This window comes from Fukomys damarensis, unplaced genomic scaffold, assembly GCF_012274545.1.
Source record: "Fukomys damarensis isolate Sample0158 unplaced genomic scaffold, DMR_v1.0_HiC HiC_scaffold_29, whole genome shotgun sequence".
Taxonomy (NCBI): domain Eukaryota; kingdom Metazoa; phylum Chordata; class Mammalia; order Rodentia; family Bathyergidae; genus Fukomys; species Fukomys damarensis.
In genome coordinates this window covers 1355096-1362205 of record NW_022900941.1, presented here as the reverse complement: position 1 = coordinate 1362205, position 7110 = coordinate 1355096, and the positions used below count along the sequence as shown (strand labels likewise).

The window sequence follows — 7110 nt, the reverse complement described above, 5'->3', positions numbered from 1 at the left end:
TGGTCAGAGAAAGTGAGAGTCACCGGGGTGTGACCTGGAAGTCCATGTCTCCCTCCCTGGCTCCTCCCTTCTTTCTCTGCTTCTTGGCTAACCTAAGGGGAGCAGCATTTTTCTGCCCAGGACTTCCCATCATTCCATCTCTGTGTTTAAGCCTGCTGATCATGGACTAAAACTTCTGAAGCTGTGAGCCAAATAAACCTCTCTTTTAAGTCACTGGTCTCAGGTATTTTGCCCCACTGATAAGAAAAGTAACTGATGAAGAAAGCCTGACCAGAAGAGGCCTTTAACAATCGAATGGATAAGATAACCTGTTCTGTACATAGGAGTCAACCTGTTTCTTCAGTCACCTCTGTCATTGCACGATGGACTCATGAAAAGAGTGGCCATGGTGGAGGGAATGGAGGCTGTGCATGGGCTCACCAACAGGGACTCCCACTTACCAAGGCTGATTTGGCTAGAACCACTGCTGAATGACAAGTATACCAGCAGCAGAGACCCACACTGAGTCCCTGATAAGGCATCATTCCTTGGGATGATCAGCCTGCAACCTGGTGGAAAGTTGACTCTACTGGACCACTTCAGACCATTTCAGGTCTGACTGCAGCTTTTGAGTTTCCCTTTCTTTCTCCAATCTTGTGCATTGGTTTTCTTTCTTTAAATCTTTGTGATTCATTATTTCTGCCAACCTGTTAGCAAGTCTGTGTTTTAAGGGGCTATTCTATCCTGACACTCTTTTCGGAGGCGGCCTTCAGGTTATTCCTCTTTCTTCAGTTTGTAGTCTTCTCCTGCTTTCTTCATCAGTTGCCCCCCGCATTTCCTTTTCTTCATAGTTCGGTATCTTTGGTTAGTATGCTGCTTGTTTGTCCAAGCTGACAGTGTGATATTCATTTTCAATATCTTGTCTATTTCTTGAAGCAGCTTCCTTGCTTTCTTAGGTCATTCAAAATCCTATTCTTCCCATTCTCCAGCCAGCTTCTCAGACCTTGCTTTTATTTCTGCTGCACCTAGCTGAGTAGAAAGAGCTTCATTTTCCTTTTGCAGTTTCTATGTCTTCCTTAGATGGTCTCTGATTTTTCTCTTTGAGTTCTTCTTTAAGTTCCTTTACTTGATTTTTATAAAGTGTCAAAAAAAAAAATACTGTTCAGCTTCAAGCTGATCTTGTAGCTCCTGCATCTGTCTTTCATTTCCTCTGTATTGTTTTGTACACTGGAACTAATTAAAATTCTAATAATCTCTTTGTTTCCAATAAAGTATTTCCTGTTTCATTTGCTTTTCTAAACCATTTAAATTGTCTGCCTCAAATGCTTGAGCCTTCGATGCATTTGGTAATCATAGCTGTTTATTTGATTCTTGCTTCAACTGTGGGGGCTGGGTTCTTGACCTTGTCCTCCAGCCTTTATCTTCAGTCAAAAGACTGTTTCAGATCTACATCTAGCATGGGGCATCGTTTCTTCATCTGAATGACTCTATTTTCAGCCTTCTCTCTAGAGAGGACCACAATATCGATCATGCCCAAAGCAGGCCATGAAGAATTAACTCCTCGATTGGCTTGTTTTGAGAAGGGAGTCTGGCCAAAGCCTACGTGCCGAGGTCAAGGTAACTAACACCCAAATTCCACTCCCACAACTAAAACCTTCTAGCTAGAAGGACAATGTTCTAATTACAGCCATATATATTGTCTATTCTGTTCCTAAGTCAAGAATGCTTTGTTTTGTCCTTTATGAGCCTTGTAATTTCTGTAAAAACTGCACGTAACTTGTCTTTTCCCCAACTGTTTGCCAATAGAAGTCAATGTCTAGGATGACTTGGGCCTTTGTCAGCTGCACTGGCATTGGTTGTCCTGACCCTTGCTTTCTTTCTCTTAGTCCTGTCTCTTAGTGTGTGTGTGTTTTTTTTCCCCTCAGGCCTGCACCATATACTGGGACCTGACTGCAGGGGACTCCGGCACTCTTCAGCCTCTCTCTTCCTTTGGCCTTTTTTTCCATCTCACACATTGCAAGAGCTCACCTCTTCCACAGACTGATGGGTGTCAGTTAAATAAGCATTGGTTACTTTTCTTTTATCTTTCCTTTTATTACCTTTCCTTCTAACCTTCGTTGCCATGATTTGAGTTTGTAGTTGAAATCTAGCTCTAAATTGTTCCTTTCCTTTTCTGAAGAATTAAATACATCTCAATCTTCCAGTGCACCTTGTAGCTGGTAGTAATTCTTGTTGGTTTGTAATGTAGAATTCTCTAAAATTTTGTTTCTCTCTTGCAATTCTCTGTTCAAGAACTCTAGATGACTAATTGATTTGTTCTTTTCTCTGTGGCCCTTTCTTAATCTTACAGCGGTGCCTGATTCTGTCCTGAGTAAGTCCTGGCTTCTTCTAGCTGCTTTTGTAATTGTGCCAGCTTCTCATTAGCAAGCTCTGAATTCTGACTTACTTTCTTTAGGTCTTCCAAATGGTCTTACAAGGTAGTGACTTCATTTTCTACATTTGTCTCCTCTTCTGATTTCCTGCTCAACTTTTCTTTGGTACCTATTAATTCAATGTTGTAATAACATTTTATTCTTCTCAATTTGAGGCACTGTAGATTCCAGATTTCTTTTTATTTTCTTCTTCATCCAATTCTTTCATCATCTTGTTTAGTTTTTTTTTTTATGTTTGAAGTTCTGCAATTTGAGTGCAGACTGGCAAGGTTGCAGTAGGCAAGATCAGTATATAGGGGTCAGTTGTATTTTATATATTACCAATAAGCAATCCAGTAACATAAGGGACAAAAACATCCTTTTAAATAGCATCAAAAGGAATAAGACACGTAGAAATAAAAAATTAAAAATAAATGTAGGCCTTAAACATTAAAAACTCCAGTGTCCAGGGAGACTTGGGAGGGCATGGGCTGGGGGCATCGCAGCTGCAGCTTATAGGAGGCTGCTTCCCAATGGAGGTAGGCAAGGGACTGAGAGGAAATTTACTTCAAAAACAAAGTGTGCCATCCACTGGTTTTCACAGAGTTGTACCCAATCATTATCACAGTCTTAAGTTAGTATTCTCATCGCCTCATGGCCAGTGGCAGTCACTGCCCACGTTCCCTCCCCAGGTAATTGTGAATCCATGCTAGTCTCTGACTTTGCCAGTTTTGGAGATGTCATAGAGATGAGACCGTGTGATGTATGGCCCTCATGATTAGCTTCTTGCCCTTTACATAATGTTTTCTGGGTTCATTCCTATTATGTTGTTCTAGTATTTCTTTCTTTTGTGTTGCCAAATAATAACTCATTGTGTAAATATACAGCTTTTTATTCACTCATAATATTATTGACACTCTCTGGCTATCATGAATAATACTGTGATGAACATTTGCACATAAGACTTTTGTGAGCATGATTCTCTTGGCTATATAATAAGTGTGGGATTCCTGGTGACATCTTTACATGTGCTTATTGGTTATTTTTACATATTCAGGAGAAGTGTCTATGAGTTCTGTTGCCCATTTTAAAAATTGGGTTATTTAGGGATGGGGATTTAGCTCAATAGTTCTGCTGCCTGCCTTGCAAGCACAAGGGCCTGATTTTGATCTGCAGTACAAAAAGAAGAGTCATTTCTATTTGTCTTGTTGAGTTGAAAAAGTCGGCTGTAATTTCCTCTTTTTTTTTCTTTTTTGGTACTGAGGATTGAACTTGGACCCTTGCACTAGTGAGGCAGGCAGCGTCACCACTGAGGCAAATCCCCAGCCTATAATTTCCTTATCAGATAAAGAATTCACAAACATTTTCTTATTCTGTGTATTTTTTCTTTACTTTTTTTGCAGTAGTATTTGTGATACAACAGGTTTAATTTCAGTGTATTCATTTTGTATAATTAACTTTATTTTGCTGCTTGTTTTTAAGCATAATTTCTTATGAAAACATTGTTTCAACCAAGACGAAGATTTAGTCCTTTATTTTCTTGTTAAAGTTTCATAATTTTTAGCTCATATGTTTAGCTCCATAGTCTACTTTGAATTTATTTTTGTGTGTGGTATAAGAAATAGGTTTAATTTCCTTCCTTTGCAAGTGGAACTGTCTCAGCAACATTTAAAAAAATAACTATTATTTCCCCAACTGACTTGTCTTATCCTCCTGTCAAAAATTGGTTGATCACAGTTATAGGCATTTACTTTTGAACTTTCAATTCTATGCCACTGATCTTGTGTCAGTAGCACACTGTCTTCATTACTGTAGTTTGTACTAAGCTTTGAAAGTCTGAAATGTGAATTTTCTAAATTTGTTTTGTTGAATGAGCTGTCTATTCTTAATCTCTTATATTCCCACTTAAATTGCACTACTTTTCCAATACTGACAATTAGTGTGCAATTTATGGTTTTGATAGAGACTGCATCTGTACATCCATTTGGGAATTTGTTCCACCTTAACAATATTATTTGTTCTGATCCATAAACATGAGCTGTGTTTTCACTTATTTAGATCTTCAGTTTCTTTCAAAAATACTTTGAAGTTTTTAATGGTCAAGTCTTACATTTATTTTTTAAAATTTATTTTAAGTATCTTATTTCTCTTGATGTTATTAAAAAGGAATTTTTTTCTTAGTTATGTTGCCTGATTGCTTATTAATATATAAAATACAACTGACTTTTTTATATTGATCGTGCATGTTGCAACCTTGCTGGCCTGATAACTCAGAGTTATCAAAATTGATATTAGCTTGGTTCATTTTTGGTGGATTCCTTGGGTTCTGATAGATAAGAAATTTCTTTTCCTTATCTAATTGTTTTGAATTGCTTGCATTGCAATGTTTAAAAAATGTGGCAAAAGCAGATACTCTTGCATTTCCCCTGATCTAACAGAGAAGGCATTTAATTTTTCACCATTAACTATGGTAATGGTAGGTTTCTAAAAAGATACTTTTATTGGGTTGAAAAACTTCTATTTTATGCTTTCTTTTTATTATTTTATTGATCTTTTTGGTTGTCGTTAAATTATGAAAGACTATAGATTTTGTCAAATGTTCTACTATGGCCATTTAGGTGATCATATAACTTTTATTATTTATACTTTTGTTTAATTTTCTCATCTTAGGACAACCTTGTATCCTTGAGGTTAATTCCACTTGGTTGTGATGTATGGTCCTTTATGTATGTTGCTAGATTTCATTTACTAGTATGTTGTAAAGAAGTTTTGAGTCTCCAGTCATATGAGATAGTGGTTTATTGTTGAACGTAATGTCTTTGTCTGTTGTTTCATTTTTGTAACAGGGTAAATATGATCTCACAAAGTGAGATCAATGGTATCCCCTTGCTCTCTTCTCACTTTTCTTTTCTTTCTTTCATTTTGGAAGATTTTGTGAGGGATTGGCATTAATTCATTATTAAATTCAACAGAAACCACCATTTAAAACATTTTTTGCGAGAAATTTTTAAATCACTGATTAAATTTCTTACTTGTTATTGGTTAGATTTTCCATGTATTCTTGAGTTTGTTTTGCTAATTTCCATCTTTCTAAGAATGTATCTATTTCATTTTCAATATTTTAGTAAATGGAGTTCATATTTCCTTATCATCCTTGCTATTTCCACAAGGCTAGAAATAGTTTTGCACCTTCTTTCATTACTGGTTTTGATAATTCTAGGTTTTTGGTTGTTTTAGGTCATGCAGCACAGTATTTATCAATTTTATCTTTTTGAAAAACTGCTTTAAAAATAAAGTCCTATTTTTGTCCTCTAATTTGTTCTTACTGTGGTGTTTTGTGCTTTCTTCTCCCTGTGTGTTGCTCTGCTTTCCAAGCCTCGATCTCTCCTGCAGGTTGCTGCTCCAAGGTCCTCACTCTGGTGCCAGAGCCATGCCAGGCTCCCACCTGAGTTCCAGGGGAGTGCACTAAGAGTAGGGACAGTGTTTTCATCTCCCCTCATCTCAAGCTATATTCTGATTTCCCATGTGAATTCTCTTTATTCATCAGTTATTGTGAAATGTTGCTCACTTTATAATTGGCTAAGAATTTCATAGCTTTGCTTTCCTTTTGCTGTCCTTTCCTTGTTTTGTCCCATTCTGGTCAGAGAATGTATTTTGCATGATTTCCAAGCAGCTGAGGTTGGCTTTGCCTACTCTGGCTTCTGTCCTGGAGCACACAGCCTGTGCTATCCCTGCTCAGATTTACTTGTTTTCATTTGCATTATTTTTTAGCCTCGGTAAGCCCTGTCCCTCTTTGTTAGTGGCTGGGCACAAGTCCCTTGGCAAAGTGGACATCGGTCCTTCACTGTAGGTGTGTGTATGACTTGGCGTCTGCCATCATGGTTTGTGGAATGTTTTGCTCCACATTCTGCCAGGGAGAATAGCTTCAGTTTTCCTCTGAATGCCTTTGTGTGGGTTCAGCCACATGTGGGTGTGCACATTCCAGACTGCCAGGTACATGTGTGCTCTGATTTTTGAACCTGACCTTTAAATTGGAATAGTCATCATTGGACCATCTTTGGTGAGAGGCTGTACTGAAGATTCTAGTGGCTGAGAATAACAGCATCTACATGAAAGCTTTTCAGTCAGCCTTGCACCTACATAGTCTGACCTCAGGTTTGTGCACAGGAGTCCCAAGTGGCAGGGTGATATGATCAGAGGGGCTCTTCCTGGCCTTCTCTTTCCCTGATTTCTGTTAAAATTCATGACACTGTTCTGTTTGCCGTGACTCATATCATGGAGCTTGAAGCATGCTGCTCTCCTGATTTCTCTTCATTTGGATCTTATGCCTCAGCACCCCCCTTCATACCCTTAGGTATTCTAAATGCTCTAAACAAATGCCCTTAGCCGTAACTGTGGCATCCTTTGCTGTGGCCTGCCTCTCCTGTTACAGAGGATATCTGCGGAAGAGAGCTCCCCACTTCCTCCCAAGTGGCACCACTGTCTAGGACAGCCCTATAAGGGGTGGGTGGCATTCATGGTCATCTTTGCTTATTCTTGATGTGGACCCTGTACCCTATAAATAGTGAGCTTCAGAATCAGAACCTATGATTGGGCCGTAGTATTCTTTTATTCCCATTAAGTTTATTGGTACATTTAAGGTAAACAATACAGTTACATTCATCATTGGGATCTTGTGCCTTTACATGATGTATCTAATTTTTCCCCATTCCCCTACCCT

General features: G+C 38.4%; 1 pseudogene; it reads right to left on the bottom strand.

Moving 5' to 3' along the window:
- Positions 1–565: 565 nt before the first annotated feature.
- Positions 566–7110, bottom strand: part of LOC104847657 — a 10786-nt pseudogene continuing 4241 nt past the window's right edge.